The sequence below is a fragment of the Elaeis guineensis genome, chromosome 3 (genome assembly GCF_000442705.2).
Source record: "Elaeis guineensis isolate ETL-2024a chromosome 3, EG11, whole genome shotgun sequence".
NCBI classification, from domain to species: Eukaryota; Viridiplantae; Streptophyta; class Magnoliopsida; order Arecales; family Arecaceae; genus Elaeis; species Elaeis guineensis.
In genome coordinates, this window is record NC_025995.2 from 86,477,750 (window position 1) to 86,502,734 (window position 24,985).

General features: G+C 37.8%; 1 pseudogene; it reads right to left on the minus strand.

Annotated features, from left to right (window-relative positions):
- Nucleotides 1–877: 877 nt before the first annotated feature.
- On the minus strand, nucleotides 878–3,378 carry LOC140856488 (phenylalanine ammonia-lyase 2-like; annotated as a pseudogene).
- Between the last annotated feature and the right edge of the window lie 21,607 nt (nucleotides 3,379–24,985).

Sequence of the window (24,985 nt, forward strand, 5' to 3'; positions counted from 1 at the left end):
TGTAGATAAAACAGCAGCACTGCAGAAGTTCATAGGTTAGAAATAGAGGTATAGGAGATGAGGTAGAGCCATAAGATACAGTTATAGAAGATGAGATAAAATTATGACCTACAGATAAAGAAGCTAAGATAGAGCCATAGCCTACAAATAGAGGAACTGAGATAGAACCATCAGATAGAGATGTTATCATTGAAGACTCAAATTGATCAGATTATATCTTTTTTATATGGTTTTGCCCTACATCAAATAATTAGATACATATAATTTCTAGATTTGATATAATTATCATATATAATTTAATAAAGATTCTTTTCATTTTTACAGGCTCCCAATACTTTGAGGAGTCGCAGATATGATGATGATACTATCATGCACAAGTGATAGCCCTTTTTTTCGGTGTTTTATATATGATGTATGTTTTTGTATTTTTTTTATAAATTCTTTTTGTTGTAATGAACATTCATTCATTTTGGATAATATAAAAACTTATCATTTCGATATGCAATACAAATGTTATTTTGTGATTTCTTGTTATATAACAAGAGTTTTTGGAGTTCTTCAATATATTGTATATATAAGTGAATTTTATGGGATGTACAGATTTATTATATGATTTCTTATGTATATATAACAAGAATTAGTTTTAGCATCAATGTCGCAAGGATTCTGTTTCCAGCCCTCTACCAGCACTACAAGCCACCACACCCTGTGCATGCTTAAGCTTCCACGGACTCCATTTTCAACATGAACTCTGCACGAGTTCCATGCATCATAGTTCATTACAAACAAGCAAAACAGGCAGCATTATAAGAAGCCAAAGCAATTTAAATTTAACCTTTGACGCATTGGAGGGAATGACACGGTTCATAAAATCACATATCACAAATACGAAGTTCAGACATCAATAAGATCTAAGCCAATCCAAGGCTTGTTACAGATTAGAGAAACAAAAATAAAAACAGCCAATCTAAATCTTGTTTTAAATTCAAAAGACCGAACACCCCAATTCTCCTCCCCCTCTCCTCTTTTAGAGGTTCCAGTACCCCCTTCCACTGGTCGCCGACGGCGAGCGTCCCTGCTCGAACCAGCCCCAATACTCTGGCTTCTTATGCACCGGCGACGACACCTCCGGCCTCGGTGTGAATGGCCCCGCCGATCCCCTCCACCCTTCCACACACTCCACCACCACACTCCCCACCTTCCCCTCCCCGATTGCCTGGTAAACCTTCTCAATATACTCACCAGGACTGACCTTCTTCTCCCCTGTTAGCAACTCCGTCCCCAGCTCCTCTCTCACAAACCTATACACCGGACAAGTCCTGCACTTTTTTATCCTGTTCCCCACCATGAAATCCCCCTTCCCAAACCTCTCCCTCGCCTTCCCCACTTCCTCCCTCAGCCTCTGCCTCAACTCCTCCTGAAACTCCGGTATTCTCTTAAACATCGCCATCCCCGCTTCACTCCCCTCCAGCGCCTTCTCCACCAACACCTCCCTCAGTTGCAGCATCAGAGCATACGCCGGGTTCCCAGGGTCATCAATGTAAGAGAACACCGGCTGCTTCTCCACCACTTGGATCAAATCCTTCTCGCAGAACCTCGTCTCCAATAAACTCCCGTCCTCGGCCACGAACAGTGCTTTCCTCGCAGCTTGCATCACCGAGTGCTTCACCACCTCTTTCAAGTTCTCTTCCAACTGCCTCAAATCTATGGCCTGGCAGAGAGCTACCATGTAGGTGGCAATCATCAGCTTCAAGATCTCGACAGCTTCCGCGCTCTTTCTAGCTGAAATGAGACCCAAGGAGTTCACGTCCTGGTTGTGCTGCTCGGCGCTCTGGACGTGGGTGGTGACCGGGTTGGCCAAGTACTGGAGCTCAGAGCAGTACGCCGCCATGGCGATCTCCGCCCCCTTGAGCCCATAGTCGAGACTCGGGTCCGCGCCGGCGCTCAGGTTGGAGGGCAGCCCGTCGTTGTAGTAGTCGCAGACGAGCTCCGAGAACTGAGCGAAGACGAGCTTCCCGATCGCCGCCAGTGCGATGCGGAGGTTATCCATGGAGACGCCGATGGGCGTCCCCTGGAAGTTGCCGCCGTGGAGGGCGATGCCGCGGGCGACGTCGATCAAGGGGTTGTCGTTGACGGAGTTGATCTCCCGCTCGATCGAGTGGGTCGCCATTCGGATTACTTCGATCTGCGGCCCAAGCCACTGGGGGGAGGTCCGGAGAGCGTAGCGGTCTTGCTTCGGTTTCGTTAATGGTTCCCTCTCGTGCCGGAGCTGGGCCTCCTTCATGTAGTCGCTGCCGTCCAGGAGGTACTCCATGATGGCCGCCGACTCGATCTGGCCCGGGTGGTGCTTCAGCTCGTGGGTCAGCGGGTCGGTGAATTCTGGCTTCCCTTGCATTGCCTCGCAGAACATGGCCGACAAGATTACCGACAGTACGGCCAAAATGTTGGCGTCATAGCACACCATCGCCGCCACCGCCGCCCCCACGGCGGTGCCGTTGACGAGAGCAAGCCCCTCCTTCGCATGGAGATCGAATGGTCGATTGATGTCGACACGCTTCAGCGCTTCGGTGGCTGCGATCTCGTCACCTTCAGGGGTGATGACACGTGAGTTGTGCCTCCCGGTGAGTACGCCAGCGATGTAGGATAAGGGGACGAGGTCGCCGGAGGCGGTGATGGTGCCACGGAGCGGGAGTCTTGGGATAAGATTGTGGTTCATAAGCTCGGCGATGGTTTCCAGGAGCTCCCACCGGATGCCGGAGTAGCCCTGCAGGAGGGTGTTGGTCCGGACGAGCATCGCCGCCTTGGCGTAGCTCGACGGGAGGGGCTCGGTGCCGATGACACCGGCGTTGAGGAACCGGATGAGCTCAGTCTGGAGGTCGGCGGTCTTTTTGGTGCCGCGATGGGATGTGGCGCCGAAGCCGGTGGTTACGCCGTACGTGTTGGTGCCACGTTCGATATTTTCGGCGACCTAGGCGGCGCTGCGGTCGACGCGGGACTGCGCGGATGCCGCATCGAGCTCGACAGAGACCATCGGCGACCGCGGCGACTGTGAGGGTGGTGCCTTCAATCTTGACGGAGGAGAGGGAGGAGAATTGGGAGATCATCCGGTGGACCTCGTCAAAGTGGGCGCAGTCGAGGGCCTCGGCGGCCTTCTTCCAGTGAGGTGGATTGGGGACGTAGGAGGTGCCGGAGACGGCGATGGGGTTGATGCCGTCGGCCGGGACAGGGAGGGTCGGGGGCCGGAGGGCCCGAATGGAGCGGAACGGAGTGTTGGGGGAGGCCATTGCAGTAAATGGACGGTGCTGATGAGGTCTTTGGTGTGTGTTTTGTGGGGATTGGAAAGGGGTGAAGGCTGATCGATCTAATGGTAATGAGAGCCGGTGCTGGTTTTGGAACGGAAGGGAGGAGTGCTGGTTTTTATAGGCACCAGGATGGGGGGAGGGAAGGGAAGGAGGAACGTTACCGTGCTCCTTTGGTTTAGATTTAGTGTTAAAAAATGATTGGTCTACCAACGCATGGGGCCCACATCAAGCGTACTGGGTCTGTTGACGTGGTTCGGGTCGTATCTTTCGCGCGAAAGGGTGATTCGGTTTCTCTCTCGACATTAACCGTTAGATCCCATAATAGCCGCTCCAAGATTTGTGCAGCTGATGGAAGAAAGAGCTCAGGATGCTTTGAGAGCTGTAAAAGATGCGATCCAATGCTTGACGTTGAGAGAGAGAGAGAGAGAGAGAGAGAGAGAGAGAGTGAGTGAGGGTTGGTGAGGGCATTAGGGACTGAGTCAGCGTTGAAGTCTGACTGGGGGTGAGAGGATTGGTGGGGTGGGCAGGTGAACTTCAGGGGGACATTGGGGAGTTGAGGATGAAGTGCTTGGAAAGAGGAGGAAGGTTGGGGGATTCTTTGGAAATTTTCTTCTCCTCGTGCGCGGAAATGCAGGTAGGCATGGAGATAATGGCAAGGAGTTGGTGAGGATTGCTGCCGCCCTTCTTTTTGTTCATTAATTATGAGCTACGATGCTGAATAGGGTTTGGCATCAGTGCAAAACTGGGTGTCATAAATATAAATTGAAAGAGAGAGAGAGAGAGAGAGAGAGAGAGAGAGAGAGAGTATATACAAAAATCTACATATAAGACTAAAGTTTCTATTAAATTTAAAGATATTTTATTTTTTAATTTTATTAAAATATAGTCAACAAAAAAAAGTTTAAAATAACTTTATAATGCCTATTATGGAGGTGATCCACCAACCAGATTGACTCTTTTGTTTGAGACGCATCCAAGACGGTTTGGCGAAGTCGTACCAAGTGCTAGTCCGAGACCTTTACCCTGTGCCCATTTCAAAACACTAACTCGGTTAGTCGTGCAGGTGAAGCCTGCAACAGACATCTACGACCAATAATCTTGATCCGAAAGTTGGCTAGCGAAACTTTTCACCCAATTAAATGGCCAAAGCAAGGCCCAACAGCCCAAAGAATCAGGCCTAACAAATTTATAAATTTCGACTAATGATCTACAGACTCAACGTTAATCTCCAAATGAAAGAAGTACAAAGGGGACCCTCAAGTAAGCAAGCTAAGCAAACTCAATTAGGAAGGAGAACAAGGAGAAGAATACTCTACTCTCCCACACCTCTCTCTCTTTTCTACTGTTCTCAAGCTTTGACTAACTAAAGTATAAGAAGATCCCCCATCGAAACACCCTCAATGAGTGTGGATTTTCCATGCAAGTTTTCTTGGTGCCCCCTGGATCCCAAGCAACATCCAGCTCCAACCATTTCAGCATCTCTCCGGAGTCTTGCGGCAATAGACTAGTGCTAGAGTAAAGGCCTAATCGCTTTTGAGAAGAAAATAGAGCATGGTGCGGACGAGAGCGCAGAACCCTATCATCTTCTACCGACAATCTATGTATGATATGATGTCTGATAAAATGGATCACAAATGTCTATATTACTGACTTCATAGGAGCAGCTTCAACCCACTTAGTATAATAATCAGTTGCTATGATAACAATCTCATAACCCTTTGAAGAAGATGGATAAATCTGACCAACCAAATTCATTGCCCATCCTCTAAATGACCAAGATTTAATCACATAATGCATCTCTATTGCACTTCTCCAATGTATCTCAAAAGAAAACCATCTGGCTTCCTCTTATATAATTATTCTTCAATCAAAATACAGTTCAAAGATCTTAATTTGATTTTTCAATCCACTCTAGTTGATGGATTTTTCAGATATTGGATGATTGGGTGTCTCCAATCATCTCGAATTTCTTGGATTTCATTAATGCAACATAATAATCTCTCCGATTGTCTACTACCGATGACAACACCCTTCTCTCCACTTTGATCATTCTTTCCAATATTTCTTCTGGCATCTTCAACCTAGATGCAATTTGTGCCGGTTCATTGGCCAAATGATTCTCTACTCTTGAGACAAACTGCAAAATTACTTCTATAAATTATCGCATCAGCTCCATAGTCTTCATATAATATCAAGTCAATATTTCACTATGGCATTTATATTCTCCACTAACCTGTTTTAATACTACTTAAGAATCTCCAATCACTTTGATAGTTGTCACATTCAACTGTAACAAAATTTCAAGGTCGATTATCAAAGCTTCATATTCAACCTGATTATTTAAATATGGAAAGGCCAATTGAAATAAAAATTGGGTTTGAATTCCAGTTGGAGATATTAACAATATCCAAGCACTAGCTGCTTCTTTTGTTTTCGAACCATCAAAAATTATTATCCATGGTTTCAAATTAGTATATCCAATAGGTGCACTAATTACCATTTCGATATCAATTAGCAAGCAAGGATGATCGGCCAAAAAATAAGCAAACACCTGTCCTTTAACCAATTTTTGTGGAATGTAGTATAACATATATTCTGATAATGCTAGCATTCATTTTTCAATTCTCCCATGTAGCATCAGTTTTCTTAACATATATTTGACTATGTCAGTAACACAAATAACATACATAAGAATAAGTAGTGTATAATATCTCAATTTAATACACAAATAATACAAAGCCAAATATAGTTTTTCAATCGGTATATACCATCGTTCAACTTTTTAGTTAGTGTTCGGCTCAAATAATACACTGCTTATTCTATCCCTTTTTCATTGTCTGGAGCCAACAAACTTCCAATTGAGTCTTTGACTACCGCATGGGATAGATTCAACGGTGTTCCTTGGCACGATGGCATTAACACTAGGGGTTATACCAAATATTATTTTAAATCTTCAAATAATTGTTGATGTACTTCAATCCAAATGAACTCTTTCTATGCCTTGAACTTCGAACCTTTCCTGCATAATTGGTGATAAACCTCCTAAGAAAATTTACCTATCCAAGGAACCATTATGATTACTGCTTATTTTTAGGAGCTTTGCTACAATAATAGCATGTGCCTTATTCCTATTAATTTCAATTCTTTTTTGATGAATAAGAAAATCTAAAAAGTGACAGGCTGAAATCCCAAACATGCACTTCTGAGGATTCATCTTCAGCTGACGTACCCTCATCCTTTGAAATATCTTCATCAGAAAATCAATATGTCCCTGAAAATATCGAGCTTTGATTACTTTATCATTTATATACACTTCCATAAACCAACCCATCAAATCATAAAATATGATATTCATAGCTCTCTGGTATATCACCCAACATTCTTTAGGATGAAAGGCATCACAACCCATTCAAACATTTCGATCGGTCCTAGATATTGAAAAGTTGTTTTGTGTACATCTTTTTCAGCCACAAAGATTTGATTATATCCGGAATGTCCATCCATAAAAGATAGTAGGCTGCATCAATAAACACATCAGCAATCGACATTGGATATTCATCTTTTGGAGTGGCTTTATTGAGATCTTTAAAGTCAACACAAACACGCAGCTTTCCATTTTTCTTTACTATAGGAACAATATTTGATAACCACTAAACATACCTTACAGTTCTTATAAATCCTACTTCTCTTTTTCTTTACTATAGGAACAACAATCTTTCAACCTTCTCTTTTACTTTCAAGATAACTTCTACTGATATTCTCCTTTTTGACAGCATGTAAGGTTTAAAACTCTCTTTAATCGGCAATCTATGTTCTACTAGTGTCTTGCTCAAATCTGACATTTCAATATAATCTCAGGCAAAATAATCTTTAAATTCTTGTAACAAGATAACCAACCATCCTCTTTCGTCATCTGACAATATTCTACTGACAAAAGTAATTCAGGTGTGTGATTCTTCTCCCAAGTTTACTTCCATTACTTTATCAGGTACCATAGCTTTCTTATCTTTCATAGATACCATTTCTAATTCATCCAATTATATTTTATCCAACTCTTCAAGCACCCTAAAGATTTGACATTTCAGTCCTTCTTCCTTTTTAAATTTCTCATAGGCAAATAATCTGACAAAAGTATCGGCCATAGCCCTCATTACTTTCTAAGTCATTTTAAATTTGTTGTAACTTGATCAGCTCTTCTATCCACAGCTGAACCTCATTTTTTGACTAACTAACATCTATAAAATTCATTATAGTCACACCTATAGGCTTTCCAAACTTGTCCTACCTAACAAACTTCAGCGAACCCACCTCATGTCGATACAAAATGGCATCAACTATATTTATGTTAAGCATGAATGGTCTACTATTTGCTATAACAACCTCCATTTTATCCTTTTCATTCTTTACATCAAGATTCTATAGAATCAATTATTTATGTAAAGATTATGGAACATAAAAATTGACGTATATCCAATCTCTACCCAACAAAATATTATATGTAACTGAAGCATCAATAATGAAGAACATAGTAATAGAGGATCATGAACCTACTTGAAGATGCACTGACAACACCCCTTTCGGCTTGGATGATCCTCCCATGAAGTTTGTAACCACTTTGTTTGCAACTATCAATTCATCATCTCTTCATCCGAGATTACACATCATAGCTATCAACATAATATTCACTGCTACACCATTATCTCCCAGAATCTATTGAATAGATTTTTCAAACATATGAACATCAATGTACGACGGCTTAATGTATCTCCCCATTTCTCTTGTTGGCCTTTGGAATGATATTATCATTGTTTCCTTATCCGATACAAAATTCTCTAGACTTTATCTATTTTTGTGATCATTTGGCTCATGATCAACACATAAAATTTTGGTACATTCTCCCATCTCCATGACATCTCCATCGATCTATGATAGTTGATTTGGATTCACCTAAAAAATGCAAGGTAAAGTAAATGTCATATTCAAATCTACTTTCCAATGTAGCATCCTGAACTGAATCTTTGATCATACTTCTTTGAAGACTTCTCCCACCACTAATTTCTGAGTTTCAGCTTTGAATGATCACTCTTTCTTCACCCATTGTCGCTGCTGAAGAGATATCTAATATGCCTCCAAAGTTATATTTTTTTTAATACCCTTATTCTTTGCCAATGCCTCTTCTATGTCTTCATCATGCATGATTTTGGCCGAAGTTACCTTCTTTCTTTTGACCATACCTTATACTATTCCTCAATGGATGTTATGGGAGTTTTAACTGACTTCGGCCTCCTTCAGTCACTATCAATTTTACTTAAACTCGTCTCCTTTAGTATAACATTGTTGACCCCATTGGATTGGCGAACCAACCATTCTGTTTGTCTGACTGGACAAGATCCCACCTCAATCCCATCTTTATTACAATTAACCTTCTTATTCTCAAACTTAATAGGTTTATAGTTGTCATATCTATAACATCTCATCACATTTTTTTCTTTGTTCTGAGTATAAATCAGACCTTTGATTTGCCTTCTCTCCAGCATTAGCCTTACATCCAATGGTTTATATTTTCAATCTCTTCTTTTCCACCTATTGACTAACAAATATTGGATCTGATTCCTCTGATACCGTTTCTAGTGTTCTATCACCATTTTTGGTGTGATATCAAACTAGGATACTCGATTACAAAATCAATATGGAATTTCTGGATGCAACAATTCTTGATTTCTCAGATCAAGAAACTCTTTTTCCAATTGTTGTGGTTCCTTCAATGCTTGCTTCTTCACTTCATCAATTTATTGCACTCTTCTACGATCATGATCACCCATCCAATTAGTCAAATTTGCACTCGTAGTGTCAACTACTATCTCTAGGAAAGGATCTCCATCGATCAGCATGACACCTTCATCCTCATCAGAAAACTTCAATCTGCCTTCCATAATAGATTATTGCATAACATTCCTAAATACCAAATAGTTATTTATATTATGACTCCACCGATTATGCCATTTGTAGTATTTGTTCCCTTTTAGCTCTTCCACTGATGGTATTTAATGACCTTCTAGTAGCTTGATTTATTTATCTTTTAGCAAGAAAATTTGATCTATCTTGATAATATGAAATACATATTTTTCTTCTTTCATTGGAGTTTGAACAGTTATTGTTGACCGAACTTGCATATCGGTCTACTCAGTATCCTACAAATATAAGATTTTTCAGCAAAAATCTCTACAACATCTATCTCTATATCTAAATCTTCACTAACTTCTTCAGATTCAGCCTCAACAGTCAAAATGTCATAATTAAAGTCCCTATGATAGATCTCCTTTATAGGTTTCTTTTGTTCTTCTTTCTTAAGAATAGTTTTATAATTTATCTTCTTTGATGTTAATTGAAATAAATCGAGAAATTTCTGACCTACAAACTTCTTAAGTCTAGGTTAAGACTATTTTGAGCAAGTTTTATATAGTCAGCCTCTCTTAAAGATGCATAACATCTATTTTGGATCTTTTTGAATCGACTCATATATCTCTCAATCGATTCATCAAGTTGTTGTGTCAATCTAGCCAAATATGCAATTAATACCTCAAGTTTGGTTCTATAAAATTATGCATGAAATTGACTATCCATTTTTCGTCAAGAAAAAATAAAATTAGATGTTAGATTCACATACCATGAAAAAGCAGATTTGGTGAGGGAGTTTGTAAATAGCCTAAGCTTAAGAAAGTCATTTGCACCTGCTTCACTATACTAGACTAAAAATCTATCTACATGTTCGATAGTTAAAATACCATCATCTCTCAAAAATAGAAAAGCTTAGGTACTTTATACCCTCTTGGCAATTCATATGCTTGATCATACTGATCTGGATATGGTTTTCTATATATCGGCCTATTAATTAGTCAAAGTGGAAAACCCAATTATTTTCTAACTATGTTTGCCAAATGAGCTGCATCAAAAATAAGTTGAACATGATTTGCTTGGTTCTGTAGTGCTCTCATTTGTACTAGAGCTCTTTGCTGTGGCTGATACAATGGATTTTCATGTACTATGTAAGAACTAGGCTCCAAGTGCTCACACCAAATCCAACTCCGGGGTTTGTGATAAAACTTTATCCATTCTATTCTTGGGATAACAGTACTATTGTGGGCCCCATGTGTTATCCCCCAATATTGTTCACATCCATTCCAGGATGCACTTGACCCCCAGCATTAGGGGCTATTGCTGGACCAAATGCCATTTTCTTTTTGATATAACCACTAAAGCCAGTAATGGGCACATTCAACCTGTACCCAACCGTAGCTTCCACTGTATTGCCGCTAGCTTCATTCAACCTTACATTTGGCCTATAATTAGCCGAAGTGGTTGCATTTATTGGGGCCAACAGTCTATTTGGCATTCCTATATTCATTAGGTAAGACTTTGTTCTAGATGATTCTCCTTCATAGTATTAAGTCTTGCCTTTATCATAAGACATCTTCCCTTCCAAAATCTTCATATTTTCATACTATAAACCTTGTGTAGATGGCCCTTGCCCTGTAGATTGGGTATTGTCAATAGATTGAACTACCAAGACCGCTTTCCAAGATGCTAGGAGAGGTCGATTTTATGTAGTCAATAACATAATCAACTTATCAAATTACTGAGTCATTAGTGATAAAGCAATTTTTTACGGGCTTACTAATGATCTCATGATCCTAGCAAATTGACTTGTAATTGCCTCCATCAGATCCTTCTAACTTTCATTCAAATGACAGCAAAATTATGCCACAATGTCATTCATCTGGCATACAATCCACTGCAAAGTCATCGAAGGAGAGAATCAGTCTTCACATTGGCTAACCTTCCTTTCTGGAGATGTTTCTTGCTCGGTTTCATCCATAGCGACACCCATCTGCCATGAGGATGACTCTGATTCTCTTGTTTCAATTGGAGGAGCCTGCTGATTGTCATTATCCTGACTACCAATAGGAAGTGCTTTCAGCTGTTTCACGATGGAAGTTTGGATTTTAATCTTTTTCTTTGACAACATTCTGAATGTCCCACTAGACATGCCAAAAGTTATTTTTCTATTTTCTATGGCTGAAGTCTAAGAAGAACAATAAGTTGGCAATGCAAAAAGAAATGTGTGATGTGCCACTGGAGCAAGGTCAGAGATTCAAAAAAAGATTGGATTCAGATTTGATTTGAAGCTTCAGGAACTTTTGAATTACAGAGTTACCGTCTACTCCTACAAAATCTAAAGGTACTATTCAAAAGCAAAATGATAAAGATAAAGCTAAAAGTAAAAGGATAAAACTAGAGTCTTTCATTGATCTTCCGATGTCTTTGAAATACAATTACATTCATCTTAAATAAATCCAAGAAACCATTACTTCCCATTCTTCCACTTCTTAGTAATCGTATTCCTTTTAAAATGGTTCCTGGTGCTATCCAACTTTCTTCCACATCCTCTGCATGTTTTCTTGCATTGGGTCTCATCTATCGGTCCACCAGATCCAAACCATTTGTGGGTGCAATTTTATGGTACAAAAAGAGGTGCGCAACCTTGACAATGGCAATATCGATGCTTAAGCGAGGACCACAGAATGAATGCCTCATCTTCTCTCTTGATAAGACTTTCCAAAGAGACTACACCAATATGCTCATCCGAGTTGGAAAGTACGTCCAGATGGAGGAAGCCCGAGTGGTATGCAAGCAGGAAAAAAGAAAAAAAGACCTCCAGCAAGAAGAGGGGTCATTAGGAAGATCCTCGAGCGATCCAAGCCAAAAGAGAATCCTCCCGACCACCAAAAAGCTACAGACTGAGAAGTCCATCCAGATAGTTCGACAGCTACAACCCTCTATCCACCTCTCGATCGTAGATCCTAATAGAGATCAAAGGTCAGAAATATCTATGGCAACCTTACTTTTGCGACAACCTGAGCTGATGAAAGGCCCTCTGAATGGGATGAGATCTTAGATCTTGTTGTTTCCACTACGACCATAGTCATAACATCAAAGAATATTAGAAGCTCAAGGATGAGATCGAGGGCTTAATTCGAAGAGATTATCTTGACAAATGCATTTGGAAGTAGCAGAATCAAGCAGCTGACGAAGAGAACAATGGCAACCGATCGATGGTTAGTATCATCAATGCCTTCTCCACCTCCACCAACTCGGCATAGGGGGTAAGAGATCCAACTAAGGAGGAAAAAGAGACATAGTTTTCTTTTCTGATAATATTTTTTAAGGGGAAAACACCCCTCACTATGGCACTATCATCACATCGCTGATGATAGCAAGCCACAATGTGAATAAAATTTTGGTTGATAATAAAAGTTCGACTGATATCTTATTTTACGATGCTCTTTGAAGGCTAAAATTATTCATCGACTCAAGAGAAGCATGGGCAAACTTGAGGCAAGATCAAATAAGGTTCAGCCCCAATACCTTCAATACAACCTTGAAAAGCTTCTAGGGCTTGCAATGACCCAAAGAGGAACCAGCCCTGAAGCAAGTCAAGGGAATCAAGTCTCCTTACTGGACTCCATAGGTGGATGAAGCCTTGAATGTCCCGAGGCTTAAGGACTAAAGGTGGCTCAATATCTGTGAAAGCACAAAAGTTCTTCAGGGCTCCTAAAATTTGGAGGTCTCACAGATGTGAAGATCCAAAAACACCTGAGCTGATGCTTGACCCTACCAAGCTACATGATGCTCCTTACCCACGGACAAGTCAAAGTGGAGTCCACAATGATGAAACTAAAGTAGATAACCTCCGGAGATCCCGCCAGGCCACATGGCCCTCCTTGTCCATAGATGAGTCAAAGCAAAAGCCACGATGATGAAGCTGAAGGGGATAACCCTTCGGAGACCCCATCTAGCCACATGACGCTCCTTACCTATAGACGAGTCGAAGTGAAGGCCACAATGATGAAGCTAAAGGGGATAACCTTCCGATGAACCCACCTGGCCATATGACACTCCTTGCCTATGGGCCAGTTGAAGTGGATGTGTAATACCCAATTCTCTAGTTAGGACGAAGCATGAGTTTAAAAGCATGAAAACACAAAAAATAATAAGCCTGCAAGTGCTGGGTTATAGGCGGTGGGTGAGTAAATGGAACTCCCAAAGTTCTTCTCTTCATCCCAATTGAAAGCAATCCTAAATTGATTGGGATTCAAGTTCTTTTTGAACTCTAAAACCTCCACTTGGAGATCTATTCAAAGACCTCAACTCCCTCGATTACCCTCACTAAAAATCGCCAAAGTTTTCGTTATTTTCCTCTCCATTTTGTTCTTGATATACCAATGGTTAATGTTGGTTTGGCCAGTGAAATTTGGATCAATAACCAAGTAAATCCCTCCACCTATCTTTTCCTCAATCTTCCATAGTTCCCAAGCATGAATGTTTGACAGATTTTGGTAGATTTTTTTGGAAAAAAATCCTAATTATCAATTTCTCTATTTTCCCATGTGCTTTTCTTTGTTTTCCACCATCGGTTGGCCATTGCTGATCACCAAATTTGGGCCATATGGTCACCGCCGTGGCTTGCTCCTCCAGCCATGGGTGTTGCCAGCCGATGGGAAGTCCTCCATCTGAAGAAGAAATGGGGACCATGAGTCTCCTATTTTCATAAATAGAAGGGGAGAAAATCCCCTCTCACCCCAATACACGAGGAAGAAGAAAAAAAAAGAAAAGAAAGAAAGAGAAAAAGAAAAAAAGAAAAAAAAAAGAAAGAAGGGAGAGAGTTTCTCTCTCTTCCCTCTTTCTCTTTTCTGAATTTGAATCCCATCTTTCTCTCTTTAGAAGTTTCACATTCTGTCTACTTTCTCTCTCTATAATATTTTTTTCTCTAAAATTTCTCTCTAGTTGGTTTCTCTCTCATCATGAACTTCTCTCTCTACGATTGATCTAATAAAAGAGCTTTCTTTCAATGATTCTGATCTGATCTTAGCAAAGAGAGTCCTGATTTACAATCGTTGGTCAGCCACCTTTATCAAATCTGGATACCATTATATTCGATTATCTATGATTTTTATTGAATCATCTATATACTAATTCAACTATAATTTAATTGAATCACCTTGATTAGATCGATTAGGACGTCAGGTAGTGTCGGTGTCACATACCGGTCATGTTCTATCTTGTCAATTATTTTCCTTTGATTTTCTCTCTCTACGTGATTTATGAATCTAGTGAATCCATGGGCCACACCAAATTTTCAATATAATCCCTAAGTGGGGTTTTGATTTAGAATTTTATTTTGATTTAGTAATGAATTAGAATTAATGCAAGAATAATAACTTTGAATAATAGGTTCTGAAGAATTTTTTCAAGGTTATTCGATCTGTTTGTTCAATGTTCTACTCAAGATAAGTAATGAACCATCTTCTTGAAATATTTCATAATTTATTTTAAAAGTAAATAATTATTTTTTAAATTATATATAATTTATGAAATTATATTTTAAACAGCAAGTAATTTGAAAAATTAATATTTTTGAAATACTATGATTTATTGATTATTCATATGTTGAGTAAAAATTATGATATCTATATGTTATATTATAAAAGTACTTTAATACAGATTGAATTCATGCTCTCAATCTAACTTTGTTTCAATGGGCCATCAAAGAGAATGATATGCTGATAACCAATGAGCTCGCCAATGGAGATTATACATTGATAATTAGTGGGATCTGTCAATTGAGATTATATATTGATACTCGTGGATCTTACCAGTGGAGGTTGTGTGTTGGTAATTAGTAGACCCTACCAGTGGAGATTATGCACTGGTATTCAGTGGATCCTACCAATATGGGTTATATATTGGCCATAGTTAAAGATGGTTAAGTTATGTATATTGATTCGAATTAGATTTATAATTATGTTTATATATGAATATTTGAAGGATTTGATTTGTATTGAATTAGCATGGAATATGTTGTTATGTTATTTATGGTATTTATTTTCAAACATCTTATCTATGATAATATCTGAAATACTTAGTTAGGATATTCATTACTTACTGGACTATCAAGCTCATTACTTCTCTTTTTTTTATTTTTTAAATTTAGATAATTACTTAAGAGTGTGGGTATTAATTTTGAAAGAGAGTTTTAGAGGCAAAATTTGGCACTATCAACTTCATTGAACTTAGATCTATTTTTCATATTATTTTTAGTAGAACTTTATTTGATGTAAGATATTTGATTTAGTTGTTTGAGTTAAAATTAAATAATAATTATTTAAATTTTATTTTATTTTGATGCATTGATATTATGATGAGATGTCTTGCATGCTTATGGATAGAGTTTCTTATGAGTGTGCGATGATTACCATGACTCCTGGTCCATGATCTCAGGTCGAGGGTGTGACAACTAATATAGTATTAGAGTATAAGTGGACAAATTATGATATATAGATTTAGATATATGAGTATAAATGGATAGATATTAGGGACATTGGGATGATAACTAATATTGATCATCACAACTTAGAAACTTAGAATTGACACAAGTACATTGGTGGATTTGAATCAGAGTACACAATGAAAGTATAGTGGTCTAAATTATTTTCAAACTGATTAGAACAGTAACTTGATTTGAAAGATATTATAATAAAAGATTCAATTTTAAAATTAGAGGATGAAATGATTTGAGGAATAAGTAACCCTAGATTTTTTAGGACTTTGGTAAGAAAAATTTTGAGGATGAAATTTTTTTTTATGAAAAAGAATGTAATATACTATTCTCTAGTTAGGATCAAGCATGTGTTTTAAAGCATAGAAACACCAAAAAAAAAAAAGCCAGCACATGCTCTACAGGTGCTAGGTTGTGGGCAGTGGGAGAGTAAACGGAGTTTTTGAAGGAGTTCTTTATTCTCTTCTTTTTTATTGAAAGAAGTCCTAAATTGATTGGGATTAAAGTTCTTTTTGAACTCTAAAGACTCCTCTTGGAGATCTATTTAAAGACCTCAACTCCCTTGATTCATCCTCACCGAAAAAATGCCAAAGTTTGTGTCATTTTCCTTTCCATTTTCTTTCTGATATACCGACGGTTAATGTTGGTTTGGCTGTTGAAATTTGGATAAATAACCAAGTAAATCCCTCCAACTATCTTTTCCTTAATCTTCCATTGTTCCTAAGCATGAATCTTTGCCAAATTTTGGCAGAAATTTTTTAGAAAAATCCAAATTACCAATTTTCCTATTTTTCCATGCATTTTTCTTGGTTTTCCACCATTGGTTGGCCATCGCTGATCATCGGACTTGGGCTGTGGTCACCGTCATGGCTTGCTCCTCTGGCCATAGGTGTTACCAACTGATAAGAAGTCCTCTATCCATAGAAGAAATGGGGACCATAAGATCCCTATTTTCATGAATAGAAGGGGAGAAAATCCCCTGTCTCACCCCAATATAGGAGGAAGAAGGGAAAAAAAGAAAAAAAAAAGAAAACAAAGAAAGAGAAAAAGAAAAAGAAGAAAAAAAAAGAGAAAAGAAGAGAGAGAGTTTCTCTCTCTTCCCCTATCTCTTTTTAAATTTGAATCCCATCTTTCTCTCTCTAGAAGTTACACTTTCTCTCTCTACTTTCTTTCTCTATGATATTTTCTCTCTAAAATTTTTCTCTCTAATTTATTTCTTTCTCTTTATGGACTTCTCTCTCTATGATTGATCTAATAAAAGAGTTTTTTTTTAATGATTCTAATCTAACCTCAGCAAAGAAAGTCCTGAATTGCAATTGTCAGACAGCACGAATTGGAGTTTGAAGAAGGGGAAGGAGCTGTCGACCCGCAACAGATAGAGGAGGATTTATTCAATCACATAGTTTGAGCTCCTAGAATATGGCACCTTGTGGCAATCTATTTGATTGTATCGAAAGACCCACTAAATTGGGATTTTCCTATTAGGGTGATGCAAGTCGCTAGTCAGCATCCCGTATGGAGTGAATAATGTATCGATGGATGGAAGGTAGCTGCATGCAGCATCAAAGAGATTGACATCCAAAAGACCAGCTCCTTTCCATTCGGAGGTGGCATTACATTGATTCAGTTAGGCTCCTTTCGGTCTGGGTAAACTAGATCTACTGCAATCCACACCAAAAAATAGTGTGACAAGGCAGACCTAAGCTAGCCTCCATCATTCTTCCAAAAAATCTCCTCTTCTTTCCTAGCTTTTCTAGTTCTACACCTCCTCGAGATATGTCGGTGTAATCCTGGACGTGAGGAATAAAAAAAAATATATTTTTAGCCTTTTTTGCTTTTTCTAATTTTTTTCTTATGATTTTATCTATTCAATACATTTACCTATGATAAAATCAAGGAATCAAAATTCCTTCAAATTCGAAAGTCTTCAAGTAATACGAAGAAGCAGAGAGAGAAAGATTCGAACCCTCAGTATGAATAACTCGTACAACAGATTAGCGATCCGCCACTATAGTCCACTCATGCCAGCACCCATCTTGACCAAATCTGGATACCATTATATTCAATTATCTATGATTTTTATTGAATCATCTATATACTAATTCAACTATAATTTGATTGAATCACTTTGATTAGATCGATCGAGACATCAGGCAATATTGCCTGACTGGCCATATTCCATCTTATCAATTTTTCTCCTTTGATGTTCCCTCTTTACGTGATTTATGAATCCAGTGAATTCATGAGGTATACCGAATTTTCTATACAATATTAAGTATGATTTTGACTTAAAATTTTATTTTGATTTAGTTATGAATTAGAATTAATGCAAGAATAATAATTTTAAATAATAGGCTCTGAAAAAAATTTTCAAGGTTAATCGATCTGTTTGTTCAATCTTCTACTAAAGGTAAGTAATGAATCATCTTCTCAAAATATTTTATAATTTATTTTAAAATAAATAATTATTTTTTAAATTATGCATGATTTATAAAATTATATTTTGAATAGCAAGTAATTTAAAAAAATTGATATTCCAGAAATACTATGGTTTATTGATTATACATTTGTTCAATGAAAATTATGATATCTATATATTATGTTATAAAAGTATTTTGATACGAATCAAATTTATGCTCTTAGTCAAACTATGCTTCAATGGATCCTACCAAAGAAGATTATATATTGGTAATCAGTGGAGCTCGTCAATGGAGATTATATATTGATAATCAGTGGGCCCTATCAATAGGAATTATATGTTGGTACTCAGTTATTGCTCAAAAAAGTAGCAATCCAAGAGGGGAGATGAATTAGATTGTTTAAAAATTTTAGTTAAATTAAATTTTAAGTAAATATGTATTTCTAATGATATTAGTTTCAGTGATTGTGTTGTGTATGATATATGCAATAGTAAAATTAAAAAATAAGTGAAGCCATGTAAGAATTAAACTAGTGCAAAGCAAGTAAGTAAAGCAAATAAAATAAACAAATCAAGACACAATACAAACACAATAAATTTATAATGGTTTGGTGCAACCTCACACCTACGTCCACTCTCCAAACTCTTCTTAAAAATTTCACTATAATTTTTTAGATTATAGTATATTTATTTTATCCAGACTTACAAACAAATTCAGTTGATTTTTTAGGATCACCAATCAAAATCTTACATTGATTATTTTTCGAATCCATAATCAATCCAGTTGGTTTTACGGGCTTACCAACCAAATCTACAATATCTAATTTTGAACTTGGATGGGCCTCTACCTTAAGTTTCTTTTTTCTAAAAAAATTTATAAAAAAAATAAAAAAATAAGAAGATAGAATTTTAGCATAAATAAAAATAAAAAAAATAAACTCTTTAAGCTCAGAGAAGTTATTGATTGTTTGCTTGATTAAGGCTTGAACTTCTCTTGTTTGAAGCTTGAGAGGATGTAAAAGAAGTTGGAAAAAATTTTTATTGAAAGCACACTCAAAATTCTGTACTTAATTCTTCTCTTTTCTTTCTCTCAAGGATAATTAATGGTTCTCACATAAACCGATATGTTCCTCTTTTTAATCCTCTTTTATTGGCTTTTCATTAAGTTTAAAAGCTTTTAAATCTTTTTTAAAAGTCAAACTAGCCATTTTTAACTATTAAAAAATAAAAACTAGACATTAAAAATAATTCTGCATGCTCCTAAAATTCTGCAGAACTAACCATTAGACTTCGAGCCGACTCGAGCTATCTGCAAGTCCGCTCGAGTCTTTTTTCAAAAAATTTAGTTTTCTATCTTTTTCTGAGAATTTTAACTCAAATATTTGAGTCAACTCGAAGGTCCGCTTGAATTTCTCTGAGTCTGCTTAAATTTCTATAAGTCTACTTAAATTTGCTATTTTTTTTTTTGAATCGACTCGAATGAAACTCGAGTCGACTCGAGTGCATACCGACTGAAATTCCAACATATCAAAAAAAAAAATTTATTTTTTATCTTGAGTTGATTCAAATAAAATTTGAGTCGACTCAAATGACAGCCAATTGGAAAATACTAAATAAATTTCCGCATGAGTGGCTTTTTGACTTCAACTTTGAGAACTTCTTCCACCCTAATTTTTAAGGTCTTTCATAGTATTTAGGCTTCCAAAAATTTTTTGTTTGAGTGTCATTTTGACCATTAATCATTATTCTTTTGAAAAAAAAAATTCTACAAATAATTCTTCATTTTGAGCACCTAGAAAATCCTATATTCACTCACGAACATATGATTAGTACCACAATTATTCAACATTTTGTAATCATCAAAATCAATCATACGGTCAATAATCTCTTCCTTTTCGATGATGACAAAACTTTGAGTATATGCATAATAAAGTATAATGTGCTTCAACCAATTTATCAATATCAATATGAATCATGAAGTGAATAAGTAAGCACTTACAAGTACATACTTTATAAATATTTCAATAAGATTTATCAAAGTATTTTTGTTATAAGTTTTGATACAAAAATTAAATACCAATATTCAAGATGGCACATATCCAAACATACTCATTTTATATAAACATTTTAAGTAAGCAAATGAGAATCTTACATCTTAAGGATATCTTTCTCCCATATACTCTATTTAAATATGAAGCATGTGAGCATGTAATTAATTCAAACATAAACTCAACAAGCATATACTCAACATAACATCTCTCTCCCTTTTAGACTGCATCAAAAAGTTCTAGAAAAAGATTTAAGATGAATCATCAAAATCAATTCAAATTCAAATATACACACATTCAAATTTGACTTAAGTTCTCTCCCTTTCAAATTTAACTTTTTTCTATTTGAAATAATATAGATTTCAAAACTTTCCTCCCTCTTTTTAAATGAGTCAAAAATATGTATTAAATTTAATTCAAGTTTGGTTAGTTTTTGTGTCAATTAAATTTTGAGCAATATAAGCATGATAGCACTTCTCTTCATTCTCAAAAGTAAAAATACAAAAATATTTTCATAAATATAGTTAGACATATGCTTTGAGCTTTAAAGATCTAAGAGATAGAACTTTTTCAATGCTAAAGATTTTGAATGGATCATTCAAAGCAAATCATAAGAGATATTTGTAAGCTCAGGTGTGGTGCTCCTAAGTCTTGGGAATACAAGAGAAGAGGCCAAGAGATCGAGGGAGCAAGCCAACAGAAAAATCAACTAGGATAGAACTGTTTTAGCAACTTAGTCAGCTTATTTCTGAGACTGGATCAACTAAGTTGAAGATGTGTCGATCCAGTCTTAGAGTGGGTCGATTATGTCTCAGACTGGAGCTAGACAGAAAGTAGGATTTCAAAAATCTAAGGCCAGTATGCAGGTGAGTCAACTCAGTCTCAGTTTGAGTCGACTCAGTCCCAGATGAATCGATTCAGTCTCAGCATGAGTTGACTCAATTTTTGGATAGAAGCTATTCGGGATTATGTTTGGGTATAGGATCGAATTTGATCCTAGGTGACTTAGGGCCTTGGTTAGAGAGATCTTAAGGGGCTAATCCATAGTTTGGGCTAGGATTAAGTCTAAGGCATGAGTGCATAGCAAGACATGGGTGTACTGAAGGAAAAACTACCTTTTTCCTTGTAGGATCTTCCAGATCTAATGAGATCTGGGGTGGAATATTTAAAAAAAAAAAATTATCCTATATTATTTAAAATCTAAGATCTATTAGATCTGATTCTTATTATCTGATATTTAATCTAAAATTAAATCTAAAACTTGAGGATTAAAGAAATACCTCTAGGGTAACTAGATTACCCTGTAGATGATCGCAGCAACGCCCGAGGTTCTAAAATAGCCATGCAGTCACCTGGCCTCCTGGCCTCTATCGGTATCCACTCAAGTAGGATCTAGATCATCTTCTCCTCATGAATCTTTACTCCAAAAATTAAATTTAGATCTGATCTGCAAGATCTTCAAAAGATCTTCTGAAGCTGGAACAGCAGCTTCTCGATAAATCCCTGTAGCCTTCTGATCAGGGAGCCACCACACCTTGGACAAGCACCAGATGGACGCCCAACTTCTTGGACGTCAAGAGGGAAGAGAGAGGACCAGAGGGGATATAGAGAAATGGAGGGATATCAGGCTTTTGCTAGGGATTGAGCAGATTCTCTAAACCCTAGGCGCAGACAGGGTTTAAATAGACCCTGTTGCGCCATGCAGTGCCACATCATTCGACCAATCAAAAAATTTCAATTAATTTTGAAAAAAATTTAATTGATGGAGTGATATCATCTGATCATATCAAATAAAAACCCCACCAAATTATCCTACTGTTGGCACCAACATTGGATAAACACAGTGAGATTGGCGCCAAATAGTTTGAGTCGATCAAGGCATAGAGTCCTCATCTCATGGGACTCTATCCTTATCCACTTGGGGCGCACGCCCAATCTGATCTTGGCACCCACTTTGAGGCCTAATTTAGCAGGTGGACACTCCACAAAAACTCTCCAATGACCTCTTGCCAAGTGGCCTTCAGTTCAAGATCCATAAGTCAACGTTTGACCGATGTCCTAAAATGGAAATGGTAGGTGACAGGAATTAGCAGGTGTTGTCTTAAATTCATCTCATAAATTAAGATAAGACTTTTCTGAGCTGGACTAGCTCCAGTCAGACTGAGAAAAACTTTCTCAAGATTCTCTGGGTGAGTCAAATCATATTTGGCTCAGTCGAGATGAAAAAGATTGCACGAGGAGAAAGTTAGGCTCAATCATGTGCTAGCACGATTTTCTTGAACCTAATTAGATCTAATCCAAATCAATCGAACTGAGCTAGCTCAATTGATGACATCCAGACCCTAACTCTTGTTTGTGTGATCCAGTTAGGTTCATTTTTTGTATGATAATGAGACATGTCGTGATCTCATCATCGACATCATCGAAACTCCTTTCAATGGACCAGAACTCTTCTGATTCAGATAATTAGAATGATCGATCATCAAGATCATTCTAATTGCTCTCAAAATTCACTAGTGACACCTAGCAGTATATGGTGGCAACCCATCAGAAATAAAAACGAACCTCTCAGTGCAGCTACCTGTGTGATTGAGTTTCTCTATCATGAGTCCCGACTGAATTAGGGTTAAGGTGAACTCATCAAACCCAACATCAGTCATATGAAATCAATTGATCGATTCGAGTCCAATGTGAAATCTCAATGAAAAATTCTTTTCCATTATTTCACTCTGCCATGACCATGGGCTTAAGGACTCGATCTTTCGATCATCATAGGACTACTCCTCTCATCTACCGAGGTTGATAGATCCCATCTTGGTGCAATCTGATCCTACAATGAATATGCTACAGCCAACATACACCTCAGGGTTTCGAATGGCTAGGAGATCGAGTTATGGTGTAGTCAAACTATAACACACTCAAGGTGAACTGTCGATGCATCTCAGGTCAAAGAACTAGACATACAGCTGCAGCATCGAGCTAGTCATCGACGAGAAGGTAGACTTCCTTATGACTGCTCGAGGTGGTCACGCTCAGTACTCTCATTCTCAATGAATATCTGTACTCTCACTCTGGTATCTCTATACCATAGACTCAAGACACATCTACCTTAAAGAAGCGATCGTACACTAACCTTCCGGATCGATCACCATCCTTGTGATGATCCTATGGTCAGGAGCTGTTTATGAGTTAGTTATGTAAATTCATGCCTTAAATTTTCAACTCTTGAAAATATGAATTAACATTCCTACTAACTCAAAGGATGTATCACAGACATAATGTACACAATGTGATAGTAGAATAACCCTTTTATTCATTTATAGTCAAAATTATAAATTTGTCCTTACATTTGTACAGGAATATGTCAGTCAATCTGGCATCTAGGGCACACATCTAACAAACTCCCACTTGACCTAATACCAATTGGCTATATATCTAAGTCCCATCTTCTCAAGGTGGGCTTCGATCTTCTACTGGCCTAATGGCTTTGTCAGTGGGTCTGCCACATTGTCTGTGGAGTCGACTCTCTTAACCTCGACATAACTCTTTTCGAGGTAATCATGGATCAGATGGAATCATCGCTCGATATGCTTGAACTTCTGATGAGATCTTGACTCCTTAGCTAGGGCTATGGCACCATTATTGTCGCAGTAAAGAGGGATGGCATCCGATGACATCACTCCAAGCTCTGCGGCAAACTTCTTATACCAGAATGCCTCCTTTGCAGCTTTTGATATAGTAATATACTCTGCCTCCATGGTGGAATCAGCAATCATCGTCTGCTTGAAATTTTTCCAGCTAACTGCACCACCATTGCAAATGAACAGACTCCCAGATGTCGACTTTCGATCATCTATATCAGACATAAAGTCTAAGTCTGTAAATCTCTGAACCTGAAGTTCTCCATTCCCAAAGACTAGAAACATATCCTTAGTCCTTCTCAAGTACTTAAGGATACATTTCACAGAAGTCCAGTGCTCTTCGCCTGGATTTGACTGATATCTGCTTGTGACACTCACAACATGGGCTATATCAGGTCGTGTACATAGCATGGCATACATGAGGCTTCCTATTACCAAAGCATAAGGAATCTTGCTCATGCGTTCAATCTCCTCAGGTGTGCTAGGGCATATCTTTTTGGATAGATGAATGCCATGTCTAAAAGGTACTAAACCTCTTTTAGAGTTTTCCATGCTAAACCTTTTTAGCACCTCCTCTATGTATATCTTCTGTGAAAGTCCCAGCATCCTATTTGGTCTATCTCTATAGACCTTAATACCCAGTATAAAGGATGCCTCTCCTAGATCTTTCATAGAGAACTCCTTAGACAACCATATTTTGACTGAGATCAACATGAAAATATCATTCCTAATCAGGAGGATGTCATCTACGTACAGTACGAGGAAGACAACAGCGCTCCCACTGACCTTCTTGAACACACATGGTTCCTTCTCATTCTTGATGAAACCAAACATTTTGATCACATCATTGAAACGAGTATTCCAGCTCCGAGATGCTTGCTTAAGTCCATAAATGGACCTTTGTAGCTTGCAGATCTTGTATCATCATCACTGGATGTGAAATCAAGCGACTATTCCATATAGATATCTTCCTCAAGATATCCATTTAAGAACGTCGTTTTCACGTCCGTCTGCCATATTTTATAATCAAAATAGGCTGCAACAGCAAGCAATGTGCGAATGGATTTTAGTATGGCTATGGACGAAAAGGTATCCTGATAATCAATGCCTTCGCACTGACTATAACCTTTTACTACGAGCCTAGCCTTGAATGTCTCTACATTTTCATCTGCACCTAT